The following is a 22,032-nucleotide window of genomic DNA, read 5'->3' on the forward strand; positions in this document are numbered from 1 at the left end:
ATGTCCTATGAGGGATATGAAGTCAGTAACTGTCATGGCCTTCACCATCTACAGACTGCAATCCTCACACTACCTTCTGCATTCCACAGATAGATGTACTGTGGCTAACACATGAAACCATAGGTACAACACTGCCCAGTCTGCAGATAACCCTGCAGATGGGGATTCCTCATATACATGGAACTCTCATGGGAGGTATTGCAACATGTACGACAGGCATATACAGACAAACACTGTTAAACCAACATTACTCCAAATGCAGTATAGCAGCACTTACAGTCTGTAGTCAGGTCAGGCACATCCCCCTCCTGTTGGTTGCCCTCTTTCCACAGTATATGTTGTTAGAGGTAAATCCTCAATCCATCTGGGATGCTGTTTGCCAAACATCAAATCTAGTTCCTGCTCACAGTAACTGCAACGGCCCAATGCCACCATGATGTTCTTAGGTATTGGAGTGTGTTTCCATGCAATTGGCTATGGGATTGTTACCACAGCTGTTCCAGATGCAATCAGCTAGGGGAGGGCTGCAAATCGTGGAGAGGCCATCAGCTGATCATGAGCATCACTTAACATACACATGCTGCTGCCTAAGCAAGGCAGGTGTGGGTCTCCTCATCCACCAAAGAGGGAGTGGGGGAGGCAGACAGAGGCAGATACATGTCAGGGAGGGGTGGGAGGGTAAAACTGAAGCATGTTTGTGTAACACACCTACCAGCACAGGGTATCAAACCCCCAACAACTATGTAGTGCTATCACCATTCGATGCAGTTATTGGATGCACCACATGGGTTACCTGATGTGGAGCACTCAGAACATATATGTCAGGGTGAGTGACATCTGCAACAGGGATACGGTAGATATACACTAGGTGCCGTACATGTGCCTGTCTGCATGAACAGGTGCCAGCATCAACACAGGCACACTCACACTCACACAGGGATGCACACACATTGACACACTTGGCAGGGCCAGGAGTGCAACTCACCAGTAGTGGGATTGCCACAACACATATATGTGCAGGTATCACATGCACCACACGGGCCATATGGACGCTGTATGGGCAAACAGTATGAAGAGATGTCAGACATCAGACAGCATGCTTCAGTATGCCCTGGGGGGGGGTTGTAGTGAGTGTGGATGTATACATACGCACCATACAACACACACACGTACACACAGGGTGCCAGTTCTGACATGCATGGGTGCATGTCTACATGGGTGTGTGGTGGTCAACTGTGCCAGCAGGCTGTACAAGGGTAGGCAATGGGTATACCATGGCATCAGTACACATGACAATGGTCTGCATTGTGGCTCAGGGCTGTAGTTACTGCATTTTCCCACACAGGTGGGTATTGCATCCCACATCCAGTCAACTCGGTGACTATTGTGTGTGGCCAGTGCTGTACACCACATGCAATGTATGTGTTCCTTAGTCCATGACATGGATGGTGTCTGGGATGTGCACACCTCCCACATGCATGAACAGTGACATGTGGAACTGTACCTGGGGTGTCTGGCCCATGTTTTGAACACAGCTTATCATCAGTTGTGCCAGGCTTGCCCACCTGTGGCAGGAACTGGTAGTGGGCAGCAGGTTTACCCTTCACCTACATTGATAGCATACCAACAGCATTCCCTGATGTCAGTGTCATCTGTCCATACAGGGCATGTTGTCAGGCATGGTATGTCCATTGTGAGTCACATGTGGAGGCACCACAGGTGGTGCAGGTGTCCATTGGGGAACATGGTGGGGGTGCACTTTCTGCATGTACGTGCATATTGGACAGATGGCCAGGGTGACATGCCCTCTGTAGCCCACTGCTATCACTGCATAGTTACTATCAGTGGCCAATATGCAGTGTACTAACCACATATTGGCTGTTGCCTAGGCATCTGTGTGCGTATGACACATGGGTTGAGTGTGTGCTCTGGGTAATAGTGGGATTGCTAATTTGGATTGGCTGGCCTTGATGTCACATGTATGGGTATGGCTTTGCACCCCAGCCTCCCAGCTAATTTAGATCTGTTATCCCTGTATGGTTGACATTGTGATATATAGTAGGACCACCATAAAAGTAATGAGCAAAACCCCCTCCACATTGGTCACAGGTGTCACACACTCCACTCTACACAGGATACGAGTTACACACACACACACACACACACACACACACACACACACACACACACACACACACACACACACACACACACACAGACACACACACCTGTCATGTCTGGGAGTTGAACCCCTACCTAACTAGTTTATTACACTACAGCACTATGCAGTTATAGTATGTGCCACAGACATTACTGGAGTACTTCTTCCCCAAAGGTGTATTTCACAGTGACTGACATCAGCAGGATTACCAAAGTATGGCATTTCACCTGTACTGCGAGTGACTAGCCTAAAATGCATTGCTCCCTACGCAAACAGTGAGACACACACAAAACATCCACAGATGTCATGTGTGGGTATTGAATCCCTGCCAAGGCCTATATCACACTACAGCATGAAGCAGTTACAGGTCGCACCACAGGGATTACAGGGAACTTTCTCCCCAAAGTAGGATTTCACAATGAATGACATCAGCAGGATTGGCAACTTAGGGCATTTGAATTGTACTGCACGTGAGTAGCCTATGATGCATTGCTCCATACACAGACATTGAAACACATGCAAAACATCCAGAACTGCCACGGGTGGTGATGGAACCCAACCACAGTTCTAAATCACAATACAGCAGTACACAGTTACAGGCCACGTTAAAGATATTACTGAGCTATGACTTTCCCAGAGGTGTATTTCTAGGTGAGTGACATCAGCAGCCTTGCCAACGTTGGGTATATGAATTCTAAGGAGTGTGTGTGACCTAAAAAGCAATGTTCATCACTCAGTCATGAACAGACAGAGATACACAGATTCAGACACACACAATTGCCAAGACTGTGGTTAGAACACCTACCTAATTACTTTATCACACTACAGCAGTGCACAGTTACAGGATGCTCTATGGAGATTACTGGGCTATGATTTCCCCAGAGGTGTACTTCTAGGTGAGTGACATCAGCAGCCTTGCCAAAGTTGAGTATATATATTGTATGGGGTGTGAGTGGCCTAAAAATCATTGCTCTCTACACAGTCAGACACATACACGCACGCACACAGTTGCCAGGTCTGGGGTTAGAACACCTACCTAACTACTTTATCACACTACAGCAGTGCACAGTTACAGGACGTGCTACAGAGATTACTGGGTTATGATTTCCCCAGAGGTGTATTTCTAGGTGAGTGACATCAGCAGCCTTGCCAAAGTTGTATATGTATTGTGCAGTGTGAGTGGCCTAAAAAGCATTGCTCTCTACACAGTCAGATACACACACATTCACACAGTTGCCAGATCTGGGGTTAGAACACCTACCTAACTACTTTATCACACTACAGCAGTACGCAGTTACAAGATGTGCTACAGAGATTACTGGGCTATGATTTCCCCAGAGGTGTATTTCTAGGTGTGTGACATCAGCAGCCTTGCCAATGTTGTGCATATGAACTGTGCTGAGTGTGAGTAACCTAGAAAGCATTTCTCTCTACACAGGCAGAGACCGAGACATGCACACATACACACACTCACACAGTTGCCAAGTCTGGGCTTAGGACTACTACCTAACTAGTTTATCAGTACAGCAGTACACAGTTATAGGACGCGCCAATGGGTTACTGAGCAACAGCTCCCCCAAAGGTGTATTTCACATTGGATGACCTCAGCAGGCTTGTCATGATACTGCTATGGGGATTATAATGTGTTGACCTTACATATATGTCTGTATTCCTATCCACTGTGTGTGCAAGACAGGAGTGGTGCATACTGACATGTGTCTGCACTAAGAACTGCAACTGCCAGATATGTCTGGTCCACTGTTGTTTGCTGACATGGCCTTCATGTGTTTAAGTGTGTGAGCATGCCCAGTATGGCCATCTATATTGCATGTGTGGATCAAGTCCAGGTGGTTTGTACTGTGGTGCTGACCTTTGTGTTGTACACTGACAGATAGCATGCTGTGTCTGCAGGGTATACATTGGTCATTTGGCATTGGCTGTTGCTACATTTCTGCATAGCGGGGGGGGGACACCTGACTGTTTCTACATTTCTACACAGGGGTGGGGGGACACACCTAACTGTTACTATAAGTGTACATAGGATGGTGGGGCACACCTTACACTTTTACACAGTTGCTAGGACTGTACTGGTATGTCAGGTACACCATTTCAGTCTGTAATCCTACCTATCGTGCTGATTAGAGACATACCAGTGTACTACAGATCATAGCTTTCACTACCTACATATTAGTTTCTGACTTCCTAGCCTTCACAACTTACATCCAACTAGCTGGCCTGCTGTAGTCTGTCTGCGTAGGACTGGGGTAGGGGTTACCCATGGGGCTCATGTAGAGGCCATAGTACAGCATTTGTTTGTATTTGTCTACACCTATCCTGCTGGCTGTAACTGTTGTTGGGTATGTGTAACCCCCAACTGGCATGTTTGAGTCACTTACCTTGTGGGCGTCCCAGTATTGAGGATGGTGCTGCAGGGCTGCCTATGTCGAATGCACATAGTACACTCTCTATACATGGTTGAGCACAGGTTATGTCATGTTTGGCATCCCTTTTACTGTATGTGAAAGTCGGAGAGAGGTGTAATTTCCTGGGTCCCTACTGTGTCAGTGCATGTCCTATGCGTTGCCTCTTTGCCAAGGCCAGGGTATACTGGGCATGTCTCCTTCTGCCTACTGATGCAGGCTCAGGTTGTTCCTCCTCTGAGTCACTCTGCACCTGTGAAGGCCTTGGCACTGGTGGGGGGCTGTGTGGCCCTACCCCATGCTGTTCCTGCTGCAGCTGTTTCCGCAAGATCATACTGTGTAGCATGGCACATAAAAGGACAATTTGGGTACATGTAGTTGGTGAGTAATGCAAGGCTCCACTGGATGTGTCCAGACACTGGAACCGTGACTTGAGCATCCCAAACACATGCTCTGTTATGATTCGTGTTTGTACATGTGCCTCATTATGGAGTTATTGTTCAGGTGTGTGTGCATTTCTGATGGGTGTCATCAGCCATGGCTCCAGTGCGTATCCAGCATCCCCCACTAGGTGACCATGTGGGATGTCCCCATTGGCAAATGTCTGGTACAGCTGTGTCAGATGCCAGATGTGGGAATCGTGGTAGCTTCCAGGGTAGCCAGCACACACATTCATTATTATGCCCTGGGCATCACACACAACCTGACAGATGATGGAGGGGAAGACCTTGCGGTTGATGTAGACCCTACCCCACTCACCTGGTGGTGCTTTAATGCGTATGTGCGTGCAGTCTATTGCACCCACTACCTCAGGGTATTCTGCTATTTGGTGGAAGAGATGCATATTGCTGGCCAATGCCTCATGGGTGATGGAGAAATATACATGCTCTCCGACATGTGCTGACATGGCATCCAGGAACTGGTGGAATACCCTGGATGCTGATGCCTGTCAGAACCCCATCATATCCCCAGTTGGCCTTTGGAAGGTACCTGTAGTTAGGATTCTTAGGCCTTCACATACCTTGGTATCCACTGGGATGGGTTCCCTTCTCTTGGTTCTGTGTGTAAGGTGTGGCCGGCACAGCTCAACAGTATGCTGTAGGAGGTCCCTGTCCATCCTATAGCGCTCCACTATCTCCAGCTCATGTAGCCCTTGGTAGGTTACCCTGGGTCTGTACACTCATCTCCATCTCCTCACTGTGGGTTACTCAGCAGCATTCACATCCTTACCATGGTCAGCCTCTTGCACATGCTGGTTTATGATAGCAAAAGCAGCCCCTAACATTTTTTCTCTTGCTTTTGTTTTGTAAAATTTCCCCATCTGTATACACCGGTGGTGCAGATTTTGTGGGAAAAACAAGGGGGAAAGGTGTTTGCATAGTTTATAGTGATGTGCTGGGCTGGGCTGGTTTGCTGCCTGTGTAACTGGCTGATTCTGATACATTTCACCTGTCAGCTACACTAGTTCTCCTTGATTACATTCCTACTGCTGTTTTCCCTTCCCATTGTCTCCCTGTTTAGGCCCTTGTGTGCGCCGCACAAACTGAGTGCTCAAATGTGCACAGAGCTGCTTTTTCCTGGTTTAACTTCCTTTTTCTTCCTGTACAACTCGGTGCTTGGGGCACACACCCGCTTACACTTTGTAGAGTGTGCTAGGCAGGTTTAGACACACCCCAAGCTTAGCTGTGCTAAGCTAGGAGTAACCCCAAGTCACAGGTCTCCAGTCCACTTACAGTAGGCCTGACACACACACACACACACACACACACACACACACACACACACACACACACACACACACACACACACACACCCATGATGTCACCTATATCCTAGTCTTGCACCCAGCTATTTATACTCTTACACTCTTGGACCCTGCCTCACACCCTGGGAAAATCTGGGATTCACTAACCCTTCCCTCATTTGCATAGGATTGCCTGCTAATGCATAGTTACATGTCCCACACTGAGCCTTCCCCCTTAGCAACCATTACTCACTGGCCAGGTTGTCTTCTGACTGCCATTGACTTGCATGGCAGAATACTGATTTTAGTTAGAATGCTTATTTTAGGCTTATTTTATTATTTCCCTGACCCCATTTGTGCGTCACTGCCCTATGCTTAACCAGGTGAGATTGGCGAAAGGAAAAAAGTTTATTTTATTAACAGTTTGCAATGCCAATGGCCTTCTACTTGGACATTGGCATGCTTCCTCAATGATATGCAGCCTTTGTTTGGAGCTGTCATAGCTCCATTTTGTAGATTGCAGAAATGTACTCTGTTACTAACTGAGTACATTTCTGCACACTGCACTCATCCTGCACGGATGGCTGCCAGCTTTCTGGATCACATATTACCCTCATGTGCATGGTTTTCACCTGCAAATGAGGGTAATTTCCATACAGGAGCTCAGTCTGTGCAGGAGTAGCCTAAGAGCTTACATGCACGTCCCGGGAGCTCGTTCCTGGATCACACATTGGCCATATTGCTGAAAATAGCTCTTAAACTAATCCTGCACACTATAACAGGCTTCATAAATCTGAGGGACAGTTATTTCAAAGCATATTTTGCAGAGTACAGTATTTCAAAGAACTTATTATGCATTTGAATATTATTGCAAGTACCTGGTGTGTGTGAATGTTCATACATAATTACAAGTGTCAATTTTGCATTGTGTTTTACTATAATCTGTGGGCATGGCAGAAGGATTTCACAGACCTGCACCACTTGTGTTTGATAACAATATTGCAGAAAATTGGAGAATGTTTGAGCAGGAATACAATATTTTCATATAGGCTGCTTTTTTCTGACAAAAACTCATGTACAAAAGCATTTATTCTGCTTAACTTAGCTGGTTCACAGGCCATTTAAAGAGAGCATTCATTTGTGTATGCACCTGCTGTGTTTGCAGGGGTGGGAGAAGACTGCCATATAGTGGTACTGGCTGAAGCAGAGTGCTTAAAACGTAAATTTAGAGAAATGTGTAACCCCCAAATGAATATTACAATGGAAAGTCACTTATTTTACACAAAGAATCTGAAGCCTGGTGAAACTTTTGCAGCATATATAACTGACTTGAGAAAAAGGCTAAAATGTGCAGATTTGGTGATTTGAGAGATGAGTTGATAAAAGACAGGCTTCTGTGTGGTATTAATAATGACACAGTGAGAAAGATTTTGCTTAGAGACAGTGATTTAATTTTAAATAATGCCATTGAGATTTGTCAGATATACGAGCTTATAGAAAGGCACACAAGTGTGCTTACAAATGAGAATAGCTGCAGAAGGCACAGTGACAAAGCTCATGTTGATAGTATGCAGCACGTGGTTAAAAGAAACTCGCCCAAGCACATGGCAGCTGCTGCAGGTCCTGTAACACTCCCTGTGAAGTCCCGAGTCTTTCCAGCAAATTCCAGAGCATGCTCAGTGAAGCATAAGGGTGAGTCAGCAAAGTCAAAACATGGGCCCCCACCCAGTTTCATAGTCAACTGTTGTAACTGTGGTAGAAATCACAAACCCAAAAGAGAAAAGTGCTTGGCTTTTGGTCAGCAGTGTCATTCTTGCAATAAGTGGAATCATTTCAAAAGGTTTTATAAATCAAATAAGGCACATTCTTTTATTAAAAGAGGGCATTCCAAGAGGCAACTTGATCAATTAGAAAGCTGTAACCTTACTTTTTATTTTGCTGGCGTGTCTGTGCTTGGTGAAACAGTCAATGCAATAGATTTGTGGGAAAAGAATGAGGTCTTTTGTACTGTTTGGATTAATGGGAGTCCCGTAGAGCTCAAAGTAGATACTGGCTCAAAGTACAATGTTATGTCAGCAGAAACATTTGCTAGAGTAAAAGCTGCAGAACAACTTGATTTGTCAAAATGTGCAAAGCTTGTTGCTTTTGGTGGTGAAGAGATTCAGACCAAAGGCTCAGTAGTGCTTTCATGTTACTCTGCTGGGAACAGCTATGACTTATTTATTTATTTTATTTTATTTTATTTTGATTTTACATTTGTTGACCAAGATAGTCTAACTGGATTTATGTCCATTTTCAGTCGAGTCCCGGGGAGATAAGCTCCAAGAGATTACTAGACTATTAACATACAGGTACTATTTGTTATACAGTTAAATACTACAAATTTTAAACAGTTCAGGAATCTTCACAGTTTATACAAAAAACCTGTTACAAGCAGTAGATAAGATAGTTTAGACTTTATGTACAAGACTTCATTAGTAACTAGAAAGTAATTGTTTAACAAATGCATACTTCAAGTTTCAACAGTTTAGCAATGCTGACAGTTTAAACAATACTTGTTGCCTGCCTTAGGTAGGATGCTTTAGAATTATATGCAGAAGAATTTAACTAGAGATAATTTAAAATACCTATTAGGATATGTTTTTGCCAAAGATAGGCCTTGATATAAAAAGACACAGAAAGAGCAGGAATTAGGTCTTAAGAGAGGGTATTTGGGATATAGTATGAGATTAGTCTGGATTTGTACAGGGACATAACCAATGGGTTTTAAGATAGAGTTTCAGATTGTGTTTAAAAAGTGTAAATGAAGACAGTGATGTAAGTTCATGGGGGAGCTGGTTCCAATACTTTCCAACTGCATTTGAGAACAGAGCATCTCCTGCCATGTTATTAGATTTACATGTTGATACAAGTAGTTTATTACACGAGTGTAAAGTTGAAAGGTTCTTATATTGGGTAATGAGACTAGCAAGTATTGGGGTATTGGTAGGTTGGAAAAGGGTTTTGTGCGCAGTGGTGAGTTGTTTAAAGTGAATCTGATTCAGAAGCTCTAACCAGCCTAATTGTTTCAGATTATGGCAAGTGATGGGTCCTAAAGGAGGAAGCAGTAGCAAATCCGGCAATGCTATTGTAAGTGTTGGCTAGCTTGTTAAGGTTATTTTTTGACAAGTTAGTATATATGGAAGAAGTATAAAGAAGTGTGGAGATAAGGTGGGAATAGGCAATAGTGGTTCTGGCTAGTGGGGAGAGAAAGGGTTTTATCCTATAGAGGGAGCCTAGTTTCCTGTTGACAGTTTTTATGGTATTGTTGATATGGGTTTCAAAGTTCAGGTTGTTATCAATGGTTACCCCTAGAAGTTTAGTTGTTGGATCGGGAGATATGAGTGTACCATTATTGGATAAGACTGAAAAGTTAATTGGGAGTGATTTACAGGTAGGAGTGAAGAGGAGGAGTTTGTTTTTTTTGGGGGGGGGTTCAAGAGGAGGCAGTGTTGTAGAAACCAATTTTCTGTTTTATTGAACATTGTCTGAGTTAGAGTCTGTAGTTGGGATTGAGATTTAGCTGAGCAGATTATTGTCGAATCATCTGCATATTGTACACAGTTAGTTAAAGAAATAGCTAGGTTGAGGTCTTTGATAAATATTGAGAAAAGGAGGGGACCCAATATAGAGCCCTGAGAAACACCTAGGGTAACTGGGAGATGGGATGAGAGGTTGTTGTCCCATAGCACTGTCTGCTATCTATTATCAAGGTAGGATTGGAGCCATTTTATAGTCCTTGTGTCCAGAGAGAACGATTTTAGAATATTGAGAAGTAAGTGGTGGTTGACCATGTCGAATGCTTTTGAAAGGTCGATGAAAAGTGCCCAAGAGAGAATATTGTTATTACGGTTTTTATTGATGCTGTCAGTGAAGGATAGGAGTGCAGTTGTTGTAATGTGGAAAGGCCTGAAGCTATGTTGAGATTTGGCCAGTAAATTGTTCTGGAGTAGGTGGTCTAGTAACTGTGGATGCACTTTTCCATTATTTTAGTTAATGGGAAAAGTGGAGCTATGGGACGATAGTTAGAATATTCTCTGGAGTTTCCTCCCTTGTGTAGAGGGATAATGTAGGAGATTTTCCAGATGGTGGGAATGGTGCTTTCTTGTATCGTTCTATTTATCAACAATGATACAGGATAAGCTATGCCTCTGGCTGCCTTTTGCAGGTATTCAGCAGGTAGCTGGTCAGCTAAGGGGGTAGTAGGTTTTAGTTTACTTAAGAGGTTGCAGATGAGGGAAGTTGGGACAGGTTGCAGGTTTAGAGTTGGGAGAGAGTTAGTAGTACTGGTTGGAAGGGCAGAGCTATCGGCTGTTAGTTGATTTGCAAGTGTTTGGATGGTCTCAGTGAAGAAGGTATTAAAAGCATTATCAGTTTGCTTTGGATTGTTGGAATTTGATCCTATAGGGGGTAATGTTGCGGACTGGCCTGGTTGAAGTAGTCTGTTTATGCTAGCCCAGAACTTTTGTGGATTATTTTGGTTGGTCTGTTGGAGGTGGAAGTAAAAGTTTTTTTTTTTTATCTTCGAGTATAGCTTTCTTAGTCTCATTTCTTTTTTGCCTGAATTGTTGTTGGTCTACGGGTTTTTAGTTGTTCTCCATAGTGCCCAAACTTTATTTCTCCATTGATCTTTCTGCCTGGTTTTCTTTGTAAGCCATGGGGTGGGTCTAGATTTAATTTTGTTGGAACGCTTTGGTGCATGGTGGTTAAGGATTGTTATGAATTTTAATTTAAAGTAGTTTGTTGCTTCTTCAAGTGGGAGGTATTTTATAGGTGACCAATCACATTCTTTTAGTTCAGCTTGGAAGTTATTGGGGTTAAAGTTTCTGTTGCTTCTTATTGTTTTATATATGGTTGGGTTGTGTGAGCTCGACCTTTGCCTGATTATGTAAGTGAGAGAATGGTCACTTACATCATCAGGGAGGGTCCCCACATTATAGAGTCGTTGGTGATTATTTATTAGAATCCAGTCTAGGATGGATTCTTTGTTATTGGGTTTATTAATTCTGGTTGGGGAGTTAATTGTTTGTGAGAAGCCATTAAGGTTAATATGACAGGTTGGTGATTCAGTAGAGCAGTCCTTCCAGTCTATATTAAAGTCTCCAAGAATTATTGTCTCTTGGGGAATTTTTGTGGAGAGTTCAGCAAGGATACCTTCCAGAGTGGTGATGTTGTTACCAGGGGGCAAGTAGATATATATTATATTTAGGGATTTGCTGGGATTAAGTTGAAGTTTGGTGCTAATGATTTCTGCATTGTTTTCAGAAGAGGAACCAAGATCTAGTATAAATATTTGTAGCCCTTCTTTATAGACGATAGCAACACCCCCTCCTTTTTTACTTTGTGGTTTTGTCTCAAGATGTTGTACCCAGATGGAATAATTTCAATATCTTGTGTAGTGGGTTTTAGCCATGTTTCTGTTAAACAAAGTATATCAAAGGAATGAACATCCAGGAGAGCATGAAGGTGGGCAATTTTATTATTTATGCTGCGAATATTGAGGTGAGCTATATAGAGTGAGTTGGGAGATTTAGATGGGATATTTGGGGTAGCAGGAACATGAATTTGTGGTTCTGTGTTTGTTTTTTGCCCTGATCCTGGGTTAGGATGAATGTCCCCATCTAGTAAGGAGAGGTGTAATAGTTTGTTTAATGGATTGTGGAGGTTAAAGTAATGGTGAAGAGGATTTTTAGGTTTTACATAGTTGTATTTGATATGGTCAGTCTGTGATATTTATCAGGTAAATAGCTAAGTAAAGATGTTATATTTATGTGTTCTGGGGAGATAATTAGAGGTATAGTACTTGTTTGTGCATTAGGGAAGTTCAGCTGTAAATATTTTGACTGTTCATATGAGGTTAGCAGGTAGGTTGCTGTTAGAGAAAGTAGGAGAAAGACAATGATTAGGAGCCTTAGTTGGAGTTGGAAAGGTCATGTTTGCATAGTGACTAATAAGCTTACTGGTGTTCTTTAAAGGGGAGGAGTTGTACTAGGGGTGATTAGAGAGAGAAGTGTATGTAGAATGTTAAGATAATTATTGTGATTGGATTGGAGAGGAAGAGGGTGTGGCAAGGATGTATAAGCTTAGGAGCCGTATGGGGTGGATGGGAATTGGGGGTCGGGTAGGGGAGCGGAGTGAGCCTGCATGGCGAATGGAGCGGGTAGTGACAAGAGAGGTAAGGAGCTGAAAAGAAAAATCAGTTGAAGCAGGGATTACAGTAGGTAGGTAACCCTAAATACTGGAATAAAGTTAAAAGAGTAGATAATAGAGCTATTTGAAGGGTGTGTGAGAGCTAACCATAAAAAGAAATAGATGTTATGGGCTACAGTTTAATAGCAAGTCTGTGGATAAACAGTATACAGCAAAGGTGTAGTACAGGTCAGGAGAAGAGTTCAAGGCCCGGGAGGGACAGGTCTGCCACCTGGTGGCCCAAATTAATTTATTGTAAGTAAGGTAAAAAAGGAGGGAGTTTAGGTTCCTAATTCAAGAAAAGGAGTAGTGGTTCCGAGTGTCTTTAAATGGTGGAAAAAGTAGATTAGACTGGTTACATAGTGGGGAGGGAGGAAAGCTGCTGGTTTTTCTGGCTAGCGCTTTATAACTACCCAGATCTAATAATAAGTTATAGGCTATACTGGCCGTGATAGTTTAGACACATACTTTTGTGTTCCCTTTACTGAGAAAGTACAGGGATAGGTTGCTCAACTGTGGAGACTAAAGGGAGTTTGGACAGGGCCCTTGTTCTTCAGGTTCTTAGTTTCTGTGTCCTAGAGCAGTGTACTCATATTGGAGAGTTTCATGCTCCCTTTACTGAGAAAGTACAGAGATAGGTTGCTCAACTGTGGAGACTGAAGGGAGTTTGGACAGAGTCCTTGTTCCATGCTGGTCTAATGACTGGGCTGACCTCTGGGTCTAGCTTCATAGAGTACACAACTGGTAGTTTGCCTGCAAAAATACCAGCATACTCAGAAAAAATTGTTTGGGTGAAAAGCCCTCATCATCCAATGCACACAGTCAAAGAGGTTGCTGCTGTCATGCCAAATGCCACTGTTGTTTCTGTTGCAATTTTTCGTAGTCAAGAGACATGTGCAGTCATTATTAGGCCTCAGAGACAGCTTGAAAATGGGACTGCTCTCATTTAATAAAGAAGTTCACCATGTAAACCTGCATGATAACAGCTCAAATTTCACCCAAACTATTTTTTCTGAGTATGCTGATATGTTTTATGTCAAACCAGGCAAACTACCAGTTGTGTACTCTATGAAGTTAGACACAGAGGTCAGCCCAGTCATTAGACCAGCATGGAAAGTTCCAGTAACTATGCAGAATAGAGTCAAAGCCAAGCTAGACAAAATGCTAGGAGTAATTTTTCCAGTAGAAAAACCTACTGAATGGGTATCCTCCATGGTAGTAGCTCATAAGAAAAGATGATATCAGAATATGTACTGATCCAAGAAATCTGAACAAAGCATTAAAAAGCCCTCATCATCCAATGTGCACAGTCAAAGAGGTTGCTGCCGTCATGCCAAATGCCACTGTTGTTTCTGTCCTAGATGCAAAGAGTTCATTTTGGCAAATTTTGTTTGACAGAAAATCTTCATTGTTAATGACATTCAGTACACCATTTGGAAGATACAGATTTCTGAGAATGCCATTTGGAATAAATTCTGCCAGTGAAGTCTTTCAGCATGTGATGGAGCAAATGTTTTCTGGTTATCCCTGTGCTATTATAGTAGATGATATTCTAGTAGGGGGCAATGGTGAAGCTGAACATGACAGAAACCTCAGGAAAGTTCTGGAAAAAGCACATGAAGTGAATCTTAAGCTGAATCCTCAGAAGTGCAAGTTCAGGCTATGAGATGTTACCTATGTTGGTCACTTGTTTACCAGTTCATGTTTACAACCACATCCTTCCAAGCAAACAGCAATCAGCAATTCTAGAGATGCCAGCTCTAGATAATGTCCAAGCCCTACAATGTTTTCTTGATGAGCACAGAACTCACAGCTTCAGATCCAATTCTCCAGAAGCTAAATTTCTTTATCAGTTGAGGATAGCCTTCAAAGCAATCTTGTTTACCAGTATAAGTGCAACCATGTTTTCCATACAGAGATGAGATTTTGTCAGACAATGGTATCATCATGAAAGGTTCTAAAGTGATTGTTCCAAATTCCTTGCAAAAATAGTATATTAAGATCTTGCATTTTGGCTACTTGGGAACTGATTCTACCAAAAGAAGGGTGAGAGGTCTAGTATTTTGGCCTTCTATGTCAAGTGATATTGAGAAAGTACTTTCATCTTGTTCAGTATGTAATATTCAACAGAAAGAACCACTTCAGTTAAGCCAGATTCCTGAACTACCTTGGTCAACAGTAGCCACAGATATCTGTGAGTGGAATGGTCAGCACTACTTGGTGTTAGTAGATGCTTATTCAAATTGGTTTGAGATTGACCTACTTCCCAACCTAACTTCCAGTGCTGTGATTACTAAGTTGAACAGACACTTTTCTATCCTTGGTAGTCCACACAGAGTTATTTCTGACAATGGTGCACAGTTTACAAGTCAGCAGTTCAAGAACTTTGCAGAAATGTGGGACTTTGTTCATATCACAAGTAGTCCTGAATACCCTCAGTCAAATGGCTTGGCTGAACATGCAGTTCAAAGTACAAAACAGATGTTAGAGAAATACAGACATGATAATACCAATGCTTTTCTCAACTTGTTAAATCTCAGAAACAGTCCTTGTGATAAAACATCTTGGTTCACCTGCCCAGAGACTTATGTCGAGACACACCAGAACCACATTACCCATCAGCAGTAATTTATTAGCATCATGTGCTAAGAACAACCTAGCAGTAAAAGCCCAACTGTTGAAGAAGTGTTGGTCTCAGAAAGAAGTCTTACTATGATAAAACCAGCAAACCACTCAGTTCATTGAAAAAAGGGGAGATAGTGAGGATGCAGACGTCAAAAGGTTTTGATCACATTGGATTTGTGAAAAGTTTGTGTTAACAGCTGAGATTGTACATTGTGAAATCACAAGGAGTGGAATTCAGATGAAATTGGAAGCATTTGTTACCAGTGTCCAAACCAGTGCTACAGCATCTTGCCCGTGACAAAGACTCTAGTTCTCAGAGTGACTTGTCCAATGTTCCTTTTTCAGTGAAGATTCCATCAGCAATCCCCATTCCTGAGAAAATCTCTGAAACTCCTCAAGTAGAACATTCCCCAGTGACTGTCCCTGTTGCTAAACCCAGTCCTAACTATTATATCCCAAGATCAGGTCGCATCTCAAAACCTACTTCCAGATACATGGCAACCTGGACATGACTTTTTCTTTATTAGTTTCTGTATAATTGCATGCCTATTGAAATGCCATTGTTTATATGAGACAGCTCAGTAAAGAGGCAGGATGTAGATCAGTGTGTGTGATATACTTTTAAGAAGCTTTCCAGTGAGTCAGCACAAACATATAAGTACTAAGCATGTGCAAGTTAGAGTGCCATTTTGAGTGAGCAGGCAGAGTGACACCAAGCAAGTATGTAGTCAGATAGTTTGTTTAAGTTTAATGTTCCTGCCATCCGTCCTGATGTACTTGTATACAATAAACTACGTAAACGAACACACAAGCCTCAATGTCTTCATAATGCACATAAGAAGAGTGCTACAGATCACTCAAGATTTTTCGGTTCTGTTGATCACTCATCAGGGGTACTTCGTGATGTGGAAATCCCGCCCTTCTTTTCTGGACATTCCTCAACCTCCTCAGGAACAGCTTCCATTTTTCCCAGAGGTTCTTCAAACTCTCTTGACTCAGGGTACTATTCAAGAGGTGCCTGTGTCCCAAAAGAGGAAAGGGTTCTACTCCAGGCTATTTCTAATGCCAAGAAAACAGGGTGCTTGGAGACGTATTCTAGACCTCTCTCATCTAAACACTTTTTTAAAAGTGCCTTCCTTTTGGATGTTGTCTCTTCAGATTCTGCTTTCTCTCAGGCCTACATGGTGTCTCTGGATCTCAAGGATGCTTATCTCCATATTCCAATCCATCATCTTTTTAGGAAGTTTTTATGTTTCTCTGTTTCTTCCTGGCATTTTCAGTTCTCTGCTTTACCCTTTGGCCTTTCTACTACCCCAAGGGTGTTCACCAAATGCCTTGCTCCTGTGATTGCTTTTTGCAGACTTCAAGAGATCCAAATATTTCCTCACTTAGATGATTTGTTGATTTAGGCATCCTCTCCATAGATTTGTTTGCAAAATCTTCATTTTGCCATTTCCCTTCTTCGGAGTCTGGGATTCACAACAGATTTCCCAAAGTCTTCTCTGCCGTCTTCTCAGGATCATTTTTTTCTAGGTTGCAGGATTTATTCAGTGCCTATGATAGCATCCCTGCCCTAATTCTCATTTCTTTCTTTCATACTCTTATTCCTCTGGCTTCCATTACCGCCAGGGAATTTCTGAGAACTCTGGATTTCATGGCATCCACCATTCTAATATTCACTCTGGCTAAACTTCACATGAGAAGGTTTCAGTGGTTTCTGAAGTCGCTGTGGCTTTAACATGCACATCCTCTAGACTTTGTAGTTAGTCTTCTTCCTACTCTCAGACAGGAACTTCACTGGTAGATTCGTCAGTTGTCTCCGAACACAGGGATCCCTTTTCATCCCTCTCTTCCCTCTCAGGAATTGTTCACAGACGCTTCAAACATGGGTTGGGGGGCAACATTTGGCTCCCTAAAAGTACATGGGGTGTGGAAGCCTTGTCAGCGGAGGGAGCACATCATCACCAAAGAGATGAGAGCTCTTCTGCTGGCCCTTCAGGCCTTTCATCCTCTTTTCTCTCCAGGGCCTTTCAAGGTCTTCACAGATAATACCACAGTGATGTGGTATATCAACAGACAAGTAAGAACGAGATCCTACCTTCGGTTTACTATCAAATTTTTGAATGTAACTCCATCGACTGCACTTTTGTCGAACACAGAAAATTTAAAACAGTAATGTTGAACTCCAAAAGCCAACCTAGGAATGGGTTTTAACATGGGTCGAGATAAGGGAGAAGTTTGTAGTTCGGCAATAGCAGTGAACACCTATCTTGACCAATGTTAAAACCCGTTCCTAGGTTGGCTTTTGGAGTTCGACATTACCATTTTCGATTTTCCGTGTTTGACAAAAGTGTAGTCGATGGAGTTACATTCGAAAACTTGATAGTTGGCACTTCTGGTATGGGATGGATCTTGCTCTCAAGTATCAAGTGATTCTTCAACCAGTTTATATCCCTTACAGTCAAAACATTATGGCAGACAATCTGAGCAAGTCCTTAATTCAGTCCCATGAATGGATGCTTCACAGGGATATGTTTCTGGACATTATTCACCAGTGGGGTACTCCTCAAATGGATCTTTTTTGCCTCCCCTCTAAAGAGACAACTTTTGTTTGTCCTCTGCTTTGTGCCAGAGTCCCAGGTCTTCTGGTATGGAAGGTGGATGCTCTGTCATTCTCTTGTAAGGGGATATTTCTTTATGCATTCCCCTTCCTTCCTCTTACTCTGAAAGTCCTGTTCAAAATTCAACAGGATGCTCCCAAAATCTTGTTGGTCAGTCCCTTTTGGCCATGGCAGCACTGGTTCCCTCTACTTCTGCATCTAGTCAGGGGCAATCATCAGAAGTAATCGGACAAGACAAGGGATCTCTCATCCATCCCACCTGTGCATGCTTCAACTGACATTGTGGTTGATAGGGTTTTGATTCCTTGTATACATCTTTTTTTCTTAGGACATGCTGCAAGTCCTGCAGGAGGCCAGGAAACCTTCTCTAGGAAATTCCACTTATCCAAATGGAAGAGGTTTTCTGTGTTGTCTGTCTCATAATCTGAACCCACTTACTGTGGATGTTCCTTTGGTTCTGTCTTATTTGTGTGAGTTGCTCAATGCTGGTTTGGCCTATTCTTCTATTAAGGCCCACTTATCAGCCATCTTGCTTGTCTACCTTTATCTCCTCCTTTAGCTTCTAGATGCGAGATGAAACAATTTCTCAAAGGTGTCCTTAATATTAGACCTCCCAGGAAGCCTGTTCCACTTCCCTGGGATCTTAATTTTGTTTTGGAGAAGCTGACTTGGACTCCTTTTGATCCTGCTGTTTCAGCTTCCTTGAATCATTGTTCTTGGAAAATGTTCTGTTAACTTTTACTTCTGCCAGATGTGTGTCTGAGTTGCAGGTCCTTATGGCTTGTCCTCCTTTTTTGATTTTTCATGTGGACATGGCATCTTTACACACTAATCTCTCCTTTATGCCTAAGGTGGTTAACGAGCTTTCCCTTAGTCTATTAATCTGCCTACTTTTTCCCCTCTCTGCAATCTGACAGTAAGAGGGTGCTGCATATTTTGGATGTGCATAAGTAACTCAGAATTTATTTGGATCAGACTAAGGCTGTTCATAAATCTATTCAGGTGTTTCTTTTCATCCTAGATCTTTGGGTCTAGCTGTAGCCAAGCAAACTATTTCTTCTTGGATTTCTAAAGCTATTTCCTTTTGTTACACCTTTCATGGCAAGAGTCTTCCTTCTTCAGTCAAAGTTCATTCTACAGAGTGGTGACATCTTCTGGTGCTTTTCTCAAGAGTTTAGATACTAATTTATTCTTGAAGCAGCTACCTGGTCTTCTGTGCATATATTTACTAAACAATACAAGTTGGATAGTGTCTCTAGAGCTAGGGTCAGTTTTGCTAGTGCTGTTCTCCATGGCTTCTTAAGGGACTCGTCTTCTTCTTCTACTTTCCACTGTCATGTTTCCTCTTGAGCTTTCTCCCGAATGTTATGCATACTGCAGCAGTGACAATAAGGGCATAGTACAGTTGTGTAAAATCTTACCATAATGGTAGATGTCCTTGTCTTCACTGCTGCAGTATTCAATCCCTCCCTCCTTCTCCCTAGTCCTTTCCTTCCTGGATGTACGGGGTTACCTCTTGGATTCCTTGAACTGGTATTCCTACTGGGGCAATCAGTTCTGTTTATGGTAAGCATGAGCATCACCTTTATGCCCTATGGTACGCAAGAAGCATTTGAGTGATGTTCAGGCATACCATTAAATGCAACAGGAAGTTTTTGGTATACTAGCCAGAAAACAGGTTTCCATGGCAGGGAATCCTGAATGTTATGAATACTGCAGCAGTGAAGGCAAGGACATCTACCATTATGGTAAGATTTTACACAACTGCACTATATGAAGCCATAGACAAAGTGTTCAGTGGTACTTCCTGTGCCTGCTATCTGCTGTCACTCTGGCAAAAACCCAGTGTTTTCCTATTTTTCTCCCATTCTTGCCTCCTCATAGTATTCAGAATACTTTTGTTTTGTTTACTAAACATTGTCTTACTTGCCAGCTTTTTCCTACATCTTTTCAATACTTCCTAAATGGCCAAAAGTATACTGTAATAAGTATATAGGAGAGAATGTAATTAACCTGGGGGGGGGGGGGGTCAGGGGACCACAAGACCACTAGAAGTTATTGGGTTCTAAATGCTCGTAGGTGAATTTTAAGAGCTTTTTTCACAACCTTTGGTTTAATGATGGCCTGAACAAAAATAAGTTATGTCCAAAATTTAATGGTTAAGGATGATGGCACAGTAATTGCCAAAAAAAATGAGTAAAGTAGTAGTTACCCATAAACTGATAAGTAAATGCTTGTGAGGGTACATAAATCATATCTGGGATGACTGTCTTCCTCCATACACCCCCTGTCACTTGGCAGATTAATCAAGAAATCATTGTACAGCTTGCACATTATCTGGTGCTGGCATGTAAAGAATGGCTGCTTGCTTGGACGGGTCTCAAGCCCATACTTGTAAACAAATGACGTACGTATGTAACTTCTGGTAGTCTGAATTTGCACATCAGAGGATTGAGTTTTACGTTCACTTTACATGCTCTGTCTAGAACTCTTTTAAGATTTATGTCATGGTCTACCTCAACATTGCCTCTGACCAATATATCATCCACTACTATGGCACAATGATAGCCCAAAAAAATTTGCTTCATTGTGCGCTGAAAGACTTCACTTGCATAATTTATTTCAAATGGCATTCTGAGGAATCTATATCTTCCAAATGGGGTAATGAATGTAGTCAGTAATGAGGATTAGTGATCAAGCATCACTTGCCAAAATTAACTTTTTGCATCTAAGTCAGAAAAAGCAGTGGCATTTGGTATCAAGTCTGCAACCTCTTCAACTGTACACAAGTGATGATGCGGTCTCTTCAATGCTTTACTCATATCTCTGGGTCAATGCATATTCTGATTTCATCTGAGGCTTTTTTATGAGCTGCTACCATGGATGACACCCATTTGGAAGGTTCTGTCACTGAACAAATTACACCTTGTTGCACCATTTTGTCCAACTGAGCTTTGACCTTATGCTGCATAGCTATCGGACCTCTTCTTGCTGATCTGACCACTGGACTGTGTTTCTGGGTCTAATTTCATGGAATACACAACTGGAAGTTTGTCCAATCTGCCATCGAAAACATCAGCATACTCTGACAAAATAGTATTGGTGAAGCTGGAACTATGACATGTGCTTATCTGATGAACTTCTTTGGTAAAAGAAAGATTCATTTTCAGACTGTCTCTGAGACCAAATAATGACTGCACAGTTCTTCAGACTGTCTCTGAGACCAAATAATGACTGCACAGGTCTTCAAACCACATAGAACAATAGGCTATAACAGCTCTTAGCCACATAACAGGAAAGCACTATTGAGCCTTCAGTTTGAATTTCTTCACCTCCATAAGCTACAAGTTTTGCACAACTAGTCACATTTAGTTGTTCACCAGCTCTGACCCTTGCAAAAGTATCTGCAGACATGACATCGCACTTTGAACCAGTGTCTATCTTAAGCTCGGTAGATTTACCATTGATCCAGACAGTACAAAACACTTCATTTCTTGTCAGTAAATTTACTGCACCAATCTTTTCACCAATTACCGATACACCATCCACATAGAAAGCAGACTGTTGTAGGTCTATTTGATTAACTTGCTTTTTGGAGTGACCCTTCTTTGTAACTGTGTGAGGCTTACTTGATATACAAAATCTTTGAAAATGGTTCCATTTCTTACACTTATGACATTGCTGACTAAATGCCATGCGCTTTTCTCTTCTGGACTCATGGTTAGCACCACAATTACGACAGTTAACAATAAAGCTTGATTCGGGTTTGCTGATTCATTCTTATGCTGTACTGAGCAACATCTGTTTTGCACTAGATACCCTTGATTTTGCACTGAGCATGCTCCTTTAATTGAACTGTTCTTGGAATGTGCTAGAAGACTATGGGTTTTACCTGAAAGTCCCACAGGGGCTGCTGCTGCCACATGCTTAGGTCTGGTTTTGCCAGTTAGCTTTTGCATGCTATCTACACGAGCTGTGGAGTCAATGGAAACCATGCTCTTATCACTAGCAAGTATATTTGTGTATCTTTCTGTGACTTCGTGAATCTGAAAAATCTCAATGGCTTTACTCAGCATCAGTTCACTGTCACGAAGCAAAATCTTTCTGACAGCAGCATTATTAATACTGCACTCAAGTCTGTCCTTTATCAGTTCATCCTTTAAATCACCAAACCTACATGTTTTAGCTTTGTTTCTCAGGTCAGTAATTTAAGCTGTGAAAGTTTCCCCTTGC

Source organism: Protopterus annectens, chromosome 6.part1, assembly GCF_019279795.1.
Source record: "Protopterus annectens isolate FY-2018-M chromosome 6.part1, PAN1.0, whole genome shotgun sequence".
NCBI classification, from domain to species: domain Eukaryota; kingdom Metazoa; phylum Chordata; order Ceratodontiformes; family Protopteridae; genus Protopterus; species Protopterus annectens.